The sequence below is a fragment of the Mesoplodon bidens genome, assembly GCF_964165515.1.
Source record: "Mesoplodon bidens genome assembly, chromosome: 11".
NCBI classification, from domain to species: Eukaryota; Metazoa; Chordata; class Mammalia; order Artiodactyla; family Ziphiidae; genus Mesoplodon; species Mesoplodon bidens.
This window is the reverse complement of record NC_138167.1, coordinates 38,481,336-38,499,590: the sequence shown is the minus strand read 5'-3', so window position 1 is coordinate 38,499,590 and position 18,255 is coordinate 38,481,336.

Here is an 18,255-nt window from a genome sequence, read left to right as displayed (position 1 = left end):
AGATTAAATAAAGAATCATTTATCTCAAAATTTCTCAGGGTCAGGAATCTGGGAGAGGCTTACGTGAACTGGTTCTGGTTCAGGGTCTTGCATGAAATTGCCATAAAGCTGTTGGAGGGGATGGCAGTCATATGAATGATCCACTGGAACCAGAAGACAGTTTTCCCAGCTCACTCACATTGCTGTTGGCAGACCTTAGTTCCTTATTAGCTACTGGCTACAGACATTAGTTCCTTGACTTGTGGACATCACCTTACGCAAACTGAATATCCTATGACAGGAAAACTGGCTTCCTCCAGAGCAAGGTATGTGAGAGAGAGACAGAGAGAGTAACAATGTGCAACCAAGAAAGAAGGCACTGTATATTATAACCTAATCTTAGAAGTGATGTACCAATTCTTCTTCCATATTTTGTTGATCACACAGGTCAATCCTGGTATGTGAGATGGGAATACACATCTGTGAACACCATGAGGTAGGGAATATCTGGAGCCATCTTGGAGGCTAGTTACCACAGACATTACCTATATTTTGGGCAGGACAATTATTTACTGAGCAGGACTATCATGTGCAATGAAGGATGTTTACCATTCCTATTCACCTCATCTTTGTGCCCCATTGCATGGAATGAAAGGAGAGACATTGTGAAAATAAGAAATTCCACATGACATTTCCAAAATCCTTCCACTGAAAAGCAATATCCGAAACAGGGGAATCTCTTATCTTCAGAAGTGGCTTTTTAAAAAGGAGTGTCTCTGAAATTATCAGAAATCCAAGAAAAGTTAAAGTGAATTAGCCAGCAGATCCTTATTTAAAGGCAAGCCACCCAGCTTGAGCACTCCATGTCAAGGTGCATCAGAATGTTCAACAAAGGAGATTCGTTGTGAAAGGAGGAATGTCTAATTATGTGCATAGCTCACTGAACATTTTTTCCACATTATCACTCTATTTTATTTTTTTTAACATCTTTATTGGAGTATAATTGCTTTAAAATGGTGTGTTAGTTTCTGCTTTATAACAAAGTGAATCAGCTATACATATACATGTATCCCCATATCTCCTCCCAATTGCGTCTCTCTCCCACCTGCCCTATCCCACCCCGTTAGGCGGTCACAAAGAACTGAGCTGATTTCCCTGTGCTATGGGGCTGCTTCTCACTAGCTATCTATTTTACATTTGGTAGTATATATAAGTCCATGACACTCTCACACTTCTCCCAGCTTACCCTTCCCCCTCCCCATGTCCTCAAGTCCATTCTCTATGTATGCATCTTTATTCCTGTCCTGCCCCTAAGTTCTTCAGAATCTTTTTTTTTTCCTTAGGTTCCATACATATGTGTTAGCATACGGTATTTGTTTTTCTCTTTCTGACTTACTTCACACTGTATGACAGACCCTAGGTCCATCCACCTCACTACAGACAACTCAATTTTGTTTCTTTTTATGGCTGAGTAATATTCCATGGTATATGTGTGCCACATCTTCTTTATCCATTCATCTGTCGATGGACACTTAGGTTGCTTCCATGTCCTGGCTACTGTAAATAGAGCTGCAGTGAACACTGTGGTACATGACTCTTTTTGAATTATGGTTCTCTCAGGGTATATGCCCAGTAGTGCGATTGCTGGGTCATATGGTAGTTCTATTTTTGGTTTTTTAAGGAACCTCCATACTCTTCTCCATAGTGATTTATCAATTTACATTCCCACCAACAGTGCAAGAGGGTTCCCTTTTCTTCACACCCTCTCGGTATTTATAGTTTGCAGATTTTCTGACGATGGCCATTCTGACTGGTGTGAGGTGATAACTCATTGTAGCTTTGATTTGCATTTCTCTAATGATTAATGATGTTGAGCATTCTTTCACGAGTTTGTTGGTAATCTGTATATCTTCTTTGGAGAAATGTCTATTTTGGTCTCCTGTCCATTTTTGGATTGGGCTGTTTGTTTCTTTTGATATTGAGCTGCATGAGCTGCTTGAAAATTTTGGAGACTAATCCTTTGTCAGTTGCTTCATTTGCAAATATTTTCTTCCATTCTGACGGTTGTCTTTTTGTCTTGTTTACGGTTTCCTTTGCTGTGCAAAAGCTTTTAGGTTTCATTAGGTCCCATTTGCTTATTTTTGGTTTTGTTTCCATTTCTCTAGAAGGTGGGTAAAAACGGATCTTGCTGTGATTTATATCATAGAGTGTTCTGCCTACGTTTTCCTCTAAGGGTTTTAAAGTATCTGGACTTACATTTAGGTCTTTAATCCATTTTGAGTTTATTTTTGTGTATGGCGTTAGAGAGCGTTCTAATTTCATTCTTTTACATGTAGCTGTCCAGTTTTCCCAGCACCACTTATCGAAGAGGCTGTCTTCTCTCCACTGTATATTCTTGCCTCCCTTATCAAAAATAAGGTGACTATCTGCGTGGGTTTATCTCTGGGCTTTCTATCCTGTTCCATTGCTCTATATTTCTGTTTTTGTGCCAGTACCATACTGTCTTGATTACTATAGCTTTGTAGTATAGTCTGAAGTTAGGAAGCCTGATTCCTCCAGCTCCGTTTTTCCTTCTCAAGATTGCTTTGGCTATTTAGGGTCTTTTGTGTTTACATACAGATTGTGAAATTTTTTGTTCTAGTTCTGTGAAAAATGTCATTGGTAGCTTGATAAGGATTGCATTGAATCTGTAGATTGCTTTGGGTAGTAGAGTTATTTTCACAATGTTGATTCTTGCAATCCAAGAACATGGTGTATCTCTCCATCTGTTTGTATCATCTTTAATTTCTTTCATCAGTGTCTTATAGTTTTCTGTGTACAGGTCTTTCGTCTCCTTAGGTAGGTTTTTTTTTTTTTGCGGTATGTGGGCCTCTCACTGTTGTGGCCTCTCCCATTGTGGAGCACAGGCTCCGGACGCGCAGGCCCAGCGGCCATGGCTCACGGGCCCAGCCGCTCCGCGGCATGTGGGATCTTCCCGGACCGGGGCACGAACCCACGTCCCCTGCATCGGCAGGAGGACTCTCAACCACTGCGCCACCAGGGAAGCCCCTTAGGTAGGTTTATTCCTAGGTATTTTATTCTTTTTGTTGCAATGGTAAATGGGAGTGTTTCCTTAATTTCACTTTCAGATTTTTCATCACTAGTGTATAGGAATGCAAGAGATTTCTGTGCATTAATTTTGTATCCTGAAACTTTACCGAATTCATTGATTAGCTCTAATAGTTTTCTGGTAGCATCTTTAGGATTCTCTATGTATAGTATCATGTCATCTGCAAACAGTGACAGCTTTACTTCTTCTTTACTGATTTGGATTCCTTTTATTTCTTCTTCTTCTCTGATTGTTGTGACTAAAACTTCCAAAACAATGTTGAATAACAGTAGTGAGAGTGGGCAGCCTTGTCTTGTTCCTGATCTTAGTGGAAATAGTTTCAGTTTTTCACCACTGAGGACTATGTTGGCTGTGGGTTTTTCAGATATGGCCTTTATTATGTTGAGGTGAGTTCTCCTATGCCTACTTTCTGGAGGGTTTTTATCATAAATGGGTGTTGAATTTTGTCAAAAGCTTTTTCTGCATCTACTGAGATGATCATATGGTTTTTTATATGGTGTATCACATTGATTGGTTTAAATATATTGAAGAATCCTTGCATTCCTGGGATAAACCCCACTTGATCATGGTGTATGACCCTTTTAATGTGCTGTTGGAGTCTATTTGCTAGTATTTTGTTGAGGATTTTTGCATCTATGTTCATCAGTGATATTGGCCTGTAGTTTTCTTTCTTTGTGACATCTTTGTCTGGTTTTGGTATCAGGGTGATGGTGGCCTTGTAGAATGAGTTTGGGAGTGTTCCTCCCTCTGCTATATTTTGGAAGATTTAGAGAAGGATAGGTGTTAGCTCTTCTCCAAATGTTGATAGTTTTTATAATGAATGGATGTTGAATTTTGCCAAATGCTTTTTCTACATCTATTGAGATGATTATATCATTAATATCTTTCATTTCATTAATGTAGTATATCACTGAATTATTTGCATATGCTAAAACATCCCTGCACACCTGGAATAAGTTCCACCTGACCATGGCATATGATTCTTTTAATATACTTTTGAATTTGGTTTGCTAATATTCTGTTAACGACTTTTGCATGTATGTTCATTGTGGACATTGGCCTGGATTTTCTTTTTCTGTAGTGTCCTTAACTTGCTTTGGTATTAATGTAATACTGGACTCATAAAATGAGTTTGGAAGAGTTCCCTCCTCTTCAATTTATTGAAGGAGTTTGCGAAGACTTGGTATCGATTCTTCTTCAATGTTTGGTAGAGTTCACCAGCAAAGCTATCTGATCCTGTACTTTTATTAGGAAAAAGCTTCTTCAGAGCAAAAGAAATTATCAACATAATGAAAAGGCAGCCTATAAAATCATAGAAAACATTTACATACCATATATCTGATAAGGGGTTGCTTTCCAAAATATATAAAGTACTCATACAAGTCAAAGGCAAGAAAAGACAATCTGATTAAAAATCAGGCAGAGGAACTTAAGAGCCATTTTTCAAAGAAGACATACAAATGGCGAACAAGTATATGAAAAGGTGTTCAACATCACTAATCATCAGGGAAATGCAAATGAAAACCAGGGGTTATCACCTCACAACTCTTAGAATGACTATCATAAAAAAGATAAATGACAAGAGATAGCAACTATTGGTGATGATGAGGAGTAAAGGCACCCTGTGCCTTGTATTTCTATCTGTAATTATAGGTATCTGTATATGTCATATCATGTAAGATTTCTGTAAATTCTTTATGGCAAGATTATATCAGCCACAGGTGTGTTTTCATTATAGTTTCATTTTAGAACAATATTAGGAATTTACTGTGTGTTTGTTTAAACTCTATTGATCACAGCATTTAAAAAATAATCTCTGTGTGGTTTCAGATAATGGAATCAATAAGAGAAAGAAAGGCCATTTCTTTCATTCCTTGACTACACATAAGTCTCTTCAAAGAGAATTTTCATGGTCACCTGGTAAAAGGGATTTCACTATAAAATTGCATCAGCATAATAAGAAACATTTGTTATTAGTATTTCTGATCCTTTGTGAGTAGGAGGCTGCAGAGTTTGAGAAAGAATAGTCCACAAGATTACCCTCATTTCTGACACCAGTTGTAAGTTCAAGGGTCTCCCAAAACCTCAAGTTCAATAATTTGCTAGAAGGACTCACAGAACTCATTGAAAGCTGTTCTACTTGCAGTTACAGTTTATTGAAAGGAAAGGAAACATTAAAATCAGCCAAGAGAAGGGATGTATGGGGCAGAGTCTAGGAAAGTTTCAATTGTGGAGCTTCCTGTTGTTCTCCTACCATGGAGTCATAAACAGCATTACGTTCCCGGCATTGATTTGTAACAACGTGCATAGAGGATTTGTAAGCAGGGAAGTTCTCCTGAGCCTTATTGTCCAGAATCTTCATTGTGGCTTGATCATATAAACCTGGTTGGCTGGCCATGTGGCTGACTTCAGTCTCTAACCCCTCTGTAAGCTGAGCCAATACCATGTGACCGAACACCTCCAATACACCCTAATTCACGTTGTTATTACATCTGGTCGACTCAAGGCTCCCAGACAGACAAGGATAATTTTTTCAGGGGTTAGAGATTACCTCCCAGGAGCCAAGCATAAAGGCTGGACCCCTCTGTTTGGGTAAGGTTAAATTATTACAAGGAGGGCAAGATAATACAGCTTTGTTTTTAGCATTCACTGGATACAATTCTTGTTAGAGCACATTATCATGATGGTATACCCAACAAGTTGACAGTAAAGCAGAATTATTTTCTCTTGTGTACTCATTTAAAAGTTAATTATTGCAAATCTGTACTTTAAAAGTTTAAGAACACATTCTTTGACTTAAGAATACCACTCACAGCCAAAGAAAGAGTAGTGGTGGATGAATTAAGAGTCAATCAGTCAAAGTTATACTGGCAATATGACTACGAGCCCCCAAAAAAAGGAGGATTGAGGGAAACTTTGAATTGAGTGCTAATTGGATCTTTTTTTTGTTTTTTTTACCTGTGAAAAGGAAATATTCTGCAAACTGTTTCAGACATCCATTCCAATATTTAGCAACAATCAAACTGTATTAACTTTCAGGTAGTTCAGCTATCATGTAAGGTATATTCTTATCTAGACTTCATAGAAACTGTAAAATCTTCTTTTAGTATTATCCATGTAATTCTCACTAGTATTATCATTATTCCTCAAATTCTTAAAGTCAATTTAAAAATTCTCAACTCCTTTAACTTTTCATAGTCAAGATAAATAAATTATAGAAACTTACAACTTCAAAAATCCAGTGTTTCATTGTTTCTCAAAGCAAATATTCTTTGCAGGGGAAAATAAAAAACAAATGGGGATGGGTGGCTTTGGTCTCTAAGAGAAAAAAAAGAAAAAAATCACTACATAAATTTTGTCTAATCATTGTCATTTTGGATTTAAATTACTAACTCTCCACAGAAATTTTAAGTAATGTGGGAAGAATGGCTAAAATTAGATGATATAGGAATATTTCAGTTATGCTGTTCTAGGGAACTAAATTCATATTTAAACTCAATTTTCATTCCAAATGATTTTTTTATTCCATGTTGCTCTTGGGGAAATTTTTGTACTCTCACTCTTTAAACTATTAATCTGTCCTAATATGATTATTTTGGGCCACTCTGAGCTGCTGAAATAATTTATTATTATGGAGGCATGTGTGTACTGTACTACTCACCATTATAAGAAACATTTTAATGTCCTTGGGCAATTACAGGGTAGCCAGACACTAAGGGTGGAAGCATGTGGATTTCCATCCCCACCCTGGGTATTCTGTGGACATAATGAACTTGGAAACCTGTTAGATGCACCCTTGAGTATTTATGCAATCAAGCAGGCAGTTATACCATCACACAGAAATACTGATACCATGATATTACGAGTCTTAAATTTACAAACTTGTCTGGACTCATATTTTAAGCTCATTTTTAGAAAAATAGTCATTTTTAGAACCATGGTCTAACCATGGTTGGAACCATGGTCATTCATTAGAGAGACCTAAGATTTATTTAACTTGAGCCTACACAGAAACTGTGGGAGATTTCAGATAAAGAAGGCATGTGTGTTGAATCAGTAAGACTGCTCCCCAGGTAGTGATCAGGCAAGATTTCTACAATGCACACTGATGAAGCACATTGTAAAGCAGTTCAGGTACAGTCAGGTGCAAGGAACCATGTCAGTTATCTTCAAATTTATAAGGAGTGATTCTTTCATTAACTTGTGCCTCAAAGTATAGAATGGAAGACTAAAGAAGGGTCTTACTCTTTGTTCATGCTTGAAGATGTTTCTGTTGTATCTGGGCATAATTTGTTATGTAATGGTTCAGAGCAGGAACCAGAGGTGAACAGTTTAGACTTGAAACACATTCCTTACTAATTAACTTTGTGATATTTGTACATTACTTAACAGATCTGGGTTTCAGTTCCCTCGCCTATTAAATTTGAATAATTATTGTAACTTACCTCATAGAGTTATGGTAAAACTTAAGTGAGTTAAAATATGCAATACTATTCGAATAATGCCTGAAAAAAAGTAACACAGAATATATTCAATGATTGTTAGCTATTATTATTGTTGTTATCATTACTGGGACTCATTTCTATGTGGATTTGATCTAGATAGTACTGCCTAAATAACGTAGAGATGATGAAACCCAAAGACATTGTCAGATTTTTTCATTATTTGTCTTGACCAAGAGGGTATTTATAAATAATTATGTACCATACTGATGGCTCATTTTTCAAAAGTGCTGTGATGTATTCCTAAAATCCTCCATTTATGGTTTATTTCCCATTCCCAGCCCCATTATTTTTTAGTGAGATACAACTGACATATAACTGTGTACGTTTAAGGTTCACAACATGTTGATTAGATACCTTTATATATTGCAGTATGATGACCACCACAGCTTTAGCTAACACTGCCAACATTTTACATAATTCTCATTTCTTTTTTGTGGTGAGAACATTTAATCTACTGTTTTAGCAAACACTAAATTTTGTATATATTCAAAATATATATATAATACAGCATTTTTGACTATAATCTCTATGCTGTGCGTTAGCTCTCCAGAACTAATTCATCTTCAGTTGCAAGTTTGTACTCTTTAACAACCTCTCCCCAATTCCCTCAGCTCTATTATTAAGGCACCAAGTTACAAATAGTTTTTCCAAAGTCTAAGAACCTAAGCTTTAAAGTGGAAAAACAGGCAAACAAATAAAATAACCATTCATGACTGGCTCTTTCAGTTGCTCTCTATATGATCTGGGTCAAATTATTTAATCTTTCTGAGGCTTGTTTATTATATTCATATATAATGACCCATTACCATGTACCTTGGATTCCTCACCTGTACATTCAAACACATCTGTTACTTGATGTTATTGTTAAGACTGACATGCATTACATTCACAATAACTCTATGAGATACTACTTTTATTTGTAATTTACAAGTGAGGAAATTTAGGCCTAATGAGGTTAGATAAATTTTTCAAGGTTATACAAACAGAAAAGGTGGAGGTGAGCTGAGGGTTTCTGTCTTAGAGTAGCAGACAAACATACATAACTCTAATTCAAGATTTTTAAACTGAAGCTCCTATAGATTTGTATATATAGACGAAATAATACTTGCCAAAGTATTACTGTATGCTGCTCAGAATGAAAATAATGTCAGATATTTTATTGAAACTGTAAAGAGGCTTCCTGCTTTGAGGCTGTCATGTTGTGAGGAAGCCCCAAACTCGCCCAACTAAGAGAACTTATGAAGAAACCCTGATACTACATGAAAAGTGAGTGAGAGCAAGAGCGCGAAAGAGACAGAAAGATGTCCAGCCAGCCTAAGTACTTCTGCTCTTAGCTGTCCCAGCTGTAGCTGATATTTGACCACAACCATAAAAGAAACCCAAACTAGAACTACCCAACCAAACTCTTCCTATATCCCTACCCACAGAAACCATGAGAGACACTAAAATGACTGTTTCAAGCTACCAACTGTGGTGGGGCCATATTACAATGCAATGAATAGATAACTGGAATGTCATGTTTGCCAGGAAATAACGTAACTTAGGACCTATTTGTAATAACCAACAAGAGATTTTATTGTATCATTTGCCCAGAAGAATGGGCCTGTTTTTTGTTTTTTGGGTTTTTCTATTTTCCTGGCCACTTGGAGTTTATTTTCCACTCGGTGCAAGGCACACAGTTAGGGGGTGTCAATAAGGCTTGCTTGTGGCTTAAATAGTAAAGAGTGTGGTTCCCTCAAATTCCTGTTTGGTATTTTGATGTCTTGATATAAAAGAACCCAACTGCTTCTACTTGCTGCAGCCTCCCTGATCTATGGGTTGAGGTGGGTGGGCTGGGAAGGGCAGGGAAGGGCTCTGACCAGCCTATCACCTCTGGAAACCTGGTGCGTGGTAGTGGCCACACAGGACAGGGCTGGTGGTGGCTTTGCCCACCTAGCTACCAGGCTGCTTCCTCATGGCTTTCTGAACTAAGTCAGAGGAGATCACAACGCTAGAGTCCTGGGGAGATTCTGAGTTCTATGGGAAGTCCAACACCAAGACCATGAACGGGAGCGTGGACTACCTAAAAAAGAAGCTTGCCTTCCAGGTACCAGTGGCCTGGGGATTCTCATGAAGCATGGCAAGGACACTTGGAGGTAAGACTAGGTATTAAATCTAGTTTCCTTAAAATCTAACATTTGAGTGCAGGCTCACTGAATTGTCTAGATTGCTATTATAAACAAAGCTAAGGCAATTTGGTCATTTATAAATATTATGTTCTTTTTGGGGAAATCTTTTTGATAGGCAGCATAAATCCATATGGATCACTGGTTATCATCAGAGGCTTTGTAAAGAATGACAGTAGATATTAAAATTTATTTTTCATTGATGAAACTGGAGAAGATTAACACTTATGCATTGACTATACACGTTGCACAGCACTGTCATTTGCCTATGAACAAGGCATAAAGATACCTTGTATCCAACTGTGCACATCTAACCCAATAAGACCCTAGGTGGGATTCTGAAGAGGTCTTGCCTGGAGCTGCTTTTTGGACAATCTGTTCCACTGGACTCCAAATGGAAAATAAATACTTAAATCTTACCATCAGAATAAGCCTCTAGTGAAACTTTAATAGAAGGTCCTCTTGGAGCTCTTTGGAAGGGGAGAGGAGAAATTTGGGACGTCATCAAACTCATAAAACAATGACTTTTTTGGTATGTGCTTAATATGCTTCCTATCAAATAGATACAAGGTGTAAGAGCTACGGTTGTCTTCCCTTATAACTGCATTACTAGATAACAATGAAGTCAAGACCCAACACATACTAAACCAAAAGTTAAATCTAAAGATTTATTTAAATTATAAATAGCAGCACTAAAAACTGAAGGTATCTTTTACATTTGTGGTGTGATTATGGACTCATATCAGGTTATCAATTCAATATATCTCCATTTGTTGCGATCATTATTCTTATTTTGATAATTATTACAACCTGAGTACTATGAGCCCTTTCAACCTGGCTCCTGGCTTTCTTGACACAACCACATTAAAATTCCTTGCTTTCTGCTAAAATGAGATATGCCAGCACTAGCTGTATCTTTCCTGCCCCAAACATGAAATCAACCATTTCCTCAAGGAGAAAGTCATGGTCCGTTTCAGTGGCAAATGATAATGTGGGCAACAAAGGCATTATAACAGGCTTACACTGGTATGATGACATCTTTACTAGGTGATTTTACTATCTGGAGCTAGAAAGATTCACATTATTTTAAACTCAGGAGTGAATTGTTCTTGGATTAGAAGAATCAATATTGTCAAAATGACTGTCCTACCCATGACAAGCTACAGATTCAATGCAATCCCTATGAAGTTACTAATGACATTTTTCACAGAACTAGAACAAAAAATTTTTAAATTTGTATGGAAACAAAAAAGACTCTAATAGCCAAAGCAATCTTGAGAAAAATAACAAAAACAAAAAACAGACAAAAAAAACAAGAGTTGAAGGAATCAGGCTCCCTGGCTTCAGACTATATTACAAAGCTACGGTAATCAAAACAGTATGGTGCTGGCACAAAAACAAATATAGATCAATGGAACAGGATAAACCCAGGATAAGCGCAGAAATAAACCCACACACCTATGATCAATTAATCAATGACAAAGGAGGCAAGAATATACAATGGAGAAAAGACAGTTGCTGCAATAAGTGATGCTGGGAAAACTGGACAGCTACATGTAAAAGAATGAAATTAGAACATTCCCTAACACTATACACAAAAATAAACTCAAAATGGATTAAAGACCTAAATGTAAGGCCAGACACTATAAACCTCTTAGAGGAAAACATAGGCAGAACACTCTTTGATGTAAATCACAGCAAGATCTTTTTCGATCCACCTCCTAGAGTAATGAAAATAAAAACAAAAATAAACAAATGGGATCTCGTTAAACTTAAAAAGCTTTTGCACAGTAAAGGAAACCATAAACAAAATAAAAAGACAACCCTCAGAATGGGTGAAAATATTTGCAAATGATGCAACCAGCAAGGGATTAATCTCCAAAATATGCAAACAGCTCATGCAGCTCAGTATCAAGAAAATAATCAACCCAATCAAAAAATGGGCGGAAGATCTAAACAGACATTTCTGATGCTATTAGGCAAAACAAGAATTGATTTAATGTCCTGAAAAGGGCAATACTGTGTCATTACGTAAACTAGACTTGATTGATTAATCAAGCCATGTATTTCAAAATTTTTAGATTTCTGTTTTCCATCATAGGTCATCACAACATGGAAGCGTGGTATATTTAGAGTTCTAAAAATAATTAAAGGGCAACAAAATTGTGCAGAGTCATCAGCACTAAAATGGGAGGAGTTGAGGAAACTGAAAGTCTTATTAACAGCAACACAAAAATAAGCAGCAGCATTATCTAATGATGTAACTATTTTACTATATCTACATCTGGTTCCTTCCTTCTGTACATCAGTTCTGTGTCCTCCATTTTTCCCCTTTTTTCTTCTTTTCTCTCAGAAGTAAATACAAATGTTTCTCAGGAATAAAGTTCTCATTTTCTCACAAAGACAACTTGGGAAAGGAGAAAAAGTTTTAGATTCCTATTCTCAGCATCTCATCTGCTACTTCAAAGTATTTATTTAAACATTTTTCCAAACAAAGGCCTGGTTTTTTTTTGTAAGGGATTTCTGGTTGCCTACATTATGTCATTGATTTTTTTCTACAACCTTTTTCTTTCTACAATTTTATGATGCTATTAGAAGAGGGAGCAAAATAGTGTTTATTTTCCAAGTTTTCACAGCTGACGGAAACATAAAAATGAAACTATATAAAGTATTTCTAACATTTCATATTACCCTGAAATTTTCTTGTCTTCATTATTCTTCATTTTAGAAGAGTGCTCCTTTTATAAAGTAGAACAAATGATTAAATATGTGCTTGACATAATATAAAAATAATAACTATCGTTTATCAAATACTTAGTGTATGTCAAATACTGTGTAAAGCACTTTACTATTACCTCATTTAATCTGACAACTCCTTAAGATATATATTATTATTATTCTCCTTTGACATTTCCATTCATCCTCCATGTGGAAGAGTCTGAGTCTTACAGAGATGGAATAACCTGCCAGAGATTGTTTCCAATACACTGCCATGCTATGATATTTCAAATGCCTTTTGTCTGCAAGTAAAACTGCGATCATAATCTAATACCAATATGCCACAGTTTGGCCTTGGTTGACTGACATAAAAATCTGGGTTGGTGTGCAAACTCCCAGATAGAAAGAAATTTTTCTTAAATTTATTTTGAATTTTACTTACCTACTAACACAGTAGATTTGCAATAAATATTTATTTAATAAATGAAAGAATAAATTAATGTGTTTAATAAATGTTTCAAGCATCTAAATGGTCTCATATATTCAAACCATGGCATTGCATAATATGTTAAGCTTTACTTTTCTAATTGGAAAAATAAAGAAGAAAGAGATCATTTAAAATTTTTTTGTTCCTCATTTTGTTTCCATGTACCTTTTTTCCCCCTAGGGGCTATAGAATATGGAAACTGGTCCTTTGTGAATGTCTAAACTAGGGGAAGCACAAACTATTATTCACTATAAAAAGAAATAATAAATTTCAATCAGACATAGTAATTACTGCATTCTAGCCAGCCAACATGCATCTCTGTTCACTTGTAAAATATCATAATACTACCTAAATGAAGTAGCGAAATTCTGAGTTTAAACATTTCATATATTTTACTAAATTTCTATAATCAAGTGAGGTAGATGGGGGCCAGTATGATTTTTCTTCACCTTACAGATATAGAGAAGCTAAGGGTCATCAAATTATCAGTGATTTGTTTACCTACAATTCAAATGCAGCACCCTTCTTTTATCCTTCCTCTATTCCTTTTTCTCCTCCTCCTCTTCCTCCTCTTTCTTTTCTTTTTTATTAAAAGTTACTAGACCAGGAATGGGATATTACTGTCACTCTAGACATCATTGATCAAATCTGGCATATGATATAGCTTCCTTTCATCTTTGTACTGAACCATAAGCAATGCAAGGATCAGGCTCATGTCCCACTCACTACACTGTCTTCTGTGTTTTGCACAGTACATAGTGTGAAATAACTATACGTACATATGCCATTTAGTTGAAGGAAAGAATCAATTGTGCCTATTTGAAAAGTATCCCTAATATTATCCCATAGTAGTGGAGCTGTATGTAATTAGTGTGCATCTTTACTGAAATATAGGGTGATCTTTTTCTTTTGGTAAATTCAGTCATTTCTTTTTCCAACTACTTATATATATAATATTTCATTATTATATATCATATATTTCAATATATATATTTCAGTTATATTAACCACTCCTATAAACGTAATAAGAAGAAACTAATCATGGTTTTTTTTGTGTGTGTATAAGATGTACCACTGTTGCAGGATCTGTGGATGCAAGTTTTAAATAGCTGAAACTAAGGTAGTAGTAAATGAATGGCCTCGGGTGTCCTCCTTTGATTATTCAGAGTAGCTTTAGACCGCCTCATATACTCTTTTCTAAGTACTTTTCTGCCAGTTTTACAGCAATATAAATTTCCAGATGACAAAATCTGTTAGATGCTATAAAAACCAAACAAAGCAATGGTACTGAGGTTGGGTGAAATGAACATTTTTCTTCGAAACTGAGCATGGTATGACTTCTAATAATTCACCATGGACAGCATGGGCTCAGCAATATTAAAATGGTTCAAGAAGCTGAGAAATAATATCTCTTGATTCTAGCTGTCAAAGTATAATCAACCCAAACTCACTTTAATACTTTTCCGAAGTTTGTAGAGGCGACTTTCAGTAATAACGTTTAAACACTGTAACTTAATACTGAAGATTTCAAAATACTTTGGAAATACTGAGATTTTCTTTTCCTCTCAAAATAAATATAGCAGTGAATCTATAATTAAATTCTAAATAGGACAAATTAAGTGACCTTCTTTGTGGTGCCCGAGAAGCTTGTAACTTCTTTCACATGTTTCTGCTCCAAGCTGCTTCAGTGAATAGAGCTCCAGGTAGTACAGCTGACCTTCCTTGCTCAAGATACATCAAACTCTCAATCCAACCTCTTCCAAAAAGAGGCAGGAGTATTTATAAGAATATTTAGTCATTTTACCCCCAAATACACCATATCCATGATCAGTGATCAGATTTCTCATCAGGACAACTTTGCCAATACGTCTGGATGGACTGTAGCTATATACAGAGTGCTGAACGTATACATATTTTTTAAAATCCATTTATTAAAACATAATAAATATATTAACAAATGAAAATCACCAATAGGTCAAATTGGATCATTTTCTATTTGATCCCAGCCTTTGTGCCAGGACTTTTTTGCCTGAAATATACTGACTCTACTCTTTGTGGAATGAAAAATCCCCTTAAAATTCAACTAAATTTTAACTTCTGTAAAAATTACATTGACCTTGCCTTGGAATGGAGAGCTTGTATGTATCCCAAGCTACCATGACAAATTTATTACTGGCAAAGATATAATTCAATTAATTTTTTTTCTTTTGACCTCTAATTAATTTAGTCCTAATTAAAGAAAGCCACCCCTCTGCCTGTCAAATTAAGACAAGGTGCTATCATGCAATTCAGATTATACTGCTGATAATGAGCATTTTAGACTTCAGTAAGAAATGGAGATTTAAAATAGTGACCTGTGTTAAGTACGTTAATATTGCTGGGGGTTAGGAGGAGGCTAATTACTGGAGATTACAACAGAATAATTTGAGAAGGAGCATTTCTTTTAATTAGAACAATACTGAGTATATAGAAGAAGATCCAAGCAGCACTGAAAAAATTTTCTTAGCTACATAGGGTAAGAGTTCTTGAGAGAGTAGATCTTAAAAGTTCTCATCACACACACAGATTTTTTTCTAACTATGTATGGTGACAAATGTTAACTAGACTTACTGTGGTGATCGTTTTGCAAAATGTACAAATATCAAAACATTATGTTGTACAACTAAAACTAATATAATGTTATATGTCAATTATACCTCAATTAAAAAAAGAGTTCTTGTTTGTGTGACATATGGGGGAACATATAAAAATATCCGTTTAAATAGTTATGTATATAAATATTCAAATATTCAACACATATAAAACATATGCATAAAGATATCTACAGATGTTATAATACACATAATATAGTAACTAAATATTTAAAATTAAAGATAGAAACCATATTATTCTCAGCAAATCCTTTCCAATTTCATTAAGTTTCTTGTTTGAAAAACCATGGAAATTGTTATATTGAGATTTAAAAGTAGAAGTAGCAGTAGCAATGACTAAAATGGCTTGAGAAGTTAGTTACTAGTTTACAGGCATTATGTTAAGTACTATATTTATAATGGTTATATATGTCATATATGTGTTACATAGCATAACTGCATGCTATGTTTTATATATGTGTGTGCGTGTATACATCAGACCCCAGCTAGTGGGTCAGCTGGGGGCTGATTTCGCATGGCCTCAATCACATGTCTATTGGATAGTGCTGTTAGTTGCTACTGGCGTTTCATCTGAGTCGACAGAGTTGACTGGGCCACATATATTCAACAAGTTTGTCTGGGCTTATTCATATGAGGGCAGTTGCAATATTCACAGGAGCAGGAAGAAGGCAAGCTCCAAAGCATATGTACTTTTCAAGCCTCTTCTTGCAATATGACTGCTGTTAGTCTATTAGTCCAAGCAAGTTCTTAGACAATTCATAAGTCAATGTAAACTTTGGAGAAATATCTATTCATTCCTTTGTCCATTTTTAAATCAGGTTATTTGTTTTATTGCTATTGAGATGTATAAATTTCTTATATATTTTGAATAATAACTCCTTATCAGATATGTGGTTTGCAAATAGTTTCTCATTCCACAGGTTGTGTTTATATCCTATTGATTGTTCCCTTTCCTGTGCAGAAGATTTTAGTTTTTCAGACTTGAGTATGATGTTACCTTTGGACTTGTCATAGATAGCCTTTATTATATTGAGGTATTTTCCTTTTGGACCCAATTCATTGAGCATTTTAATTACAAAATTCTGTTGAATTCTGTCACATGCTTTTTATGCTTCTATTGAAATGATCACATGACAGTTCTCCTTCAACTGTTAACATGGTGTATCACATGTTGAACCATCCCTCCTCCCCAATTTTTTGGAAGACTTTGAGAATACTGGTATTAACTTTCTGTTAGATGTATGGTAGAACTCACCAGTGAAGCCACCTGGTCCTGGGCTTGTCTTAGTTGGGAAGTTTAATAAAAAGGTGCAAAACAACACTAATCATCAGGCAAATGATGACCAAAACTACAATGAGATATCACCTTACATTTCTTAGGATGGCTATTATCAAAAAGGTCAAAAGATAACAAATGCTTGCCAGGATGTGGAGAAATCAAAACCCTTGTACAGTGTTGAGGGGAATGTAAAATGGTGCAGCTGATATTAAAGACAGCATGGAATTAAAAGGATAATACACCATGATCAAGTGGGGTTTATCCCAGGAATGCAAGGATTCTTCAATATATGCAAATCAATCAATGTGATACACCATAAAAAACTGAAGGAGAAAAACCATATGATAATTTCAATAGATGCAGAAAAGACTTTTGACAAAATTCAAGACCCATTTATGATAAAAACTCTCCAGAAAGTGGGCACAGAGGGAACTTACCTCAACATAATAAAGGCCATATATGACAAACCCACAGCCAACATCATTCTCAATGGTGAAAAACTGAAACCATTTCCTCTAAATCAGGTAAAAGGTTGCCCGATCTCACCACTATTATTCAACATAGTTTTGGAAGTTTTAGCCTTGGCAATCAGAGAATAAAAAGAAATAAAAGGAATCCAAATTGGAAAAGAAGTAAAGCTGTCACTGTTTGCAGAAGACATGATACACAGAGAATCCTAAAGATGCTACCAGAAAACTACTAGAGCTAAACAATGAATTTGGTAAAGTAGCAGGATAAAAAATTAATGCACAGAAATCTCTTGCATTCCTATACACTAATGATGAAAAATCTGAAAGAAAAATTAAGCAAACACTCCCATTTACCATTTTAAAAACAAACAAAAAAAATACCTAGGAATAAACCTACCTAAGAAGACAAAAGACCTGTATGCAGAAAACTATAAGACACTGATGAAAGAAATTAAAGATGATACAAACAGATGGAGAGATATACCATGTTCTTGGATTGGAAGAATCAACATTGTGAAAATGACTCTACTACCCAAAGCAATCTACAGATTCAATGCAATCCCTATCAAGCTACCAAGGACAATTTTCACAGAACTAGAACAAAAATTTCACAATCTGTATGGAAACACAAAAGACCCCAAATAGCCAAAGCAATCTTGACAAAGAAAAATGAAAATGGAGAAACCAGGCTCCCTGACTTCAGACTATACTACAAAGCTACAGTAATCAAGACAGTATGGTACTGGTACAAAAACAAAAACATAGATCAGTGGAACAGGATAGAAAGCCCACAGATAAACCCAGGCACATAATCACCTCATCTTTGATAAAGGAGGCAAGAATATACAATGGAGAAAAGACAACCTCTTCAATAAGCAGTGCAGAGAAAACT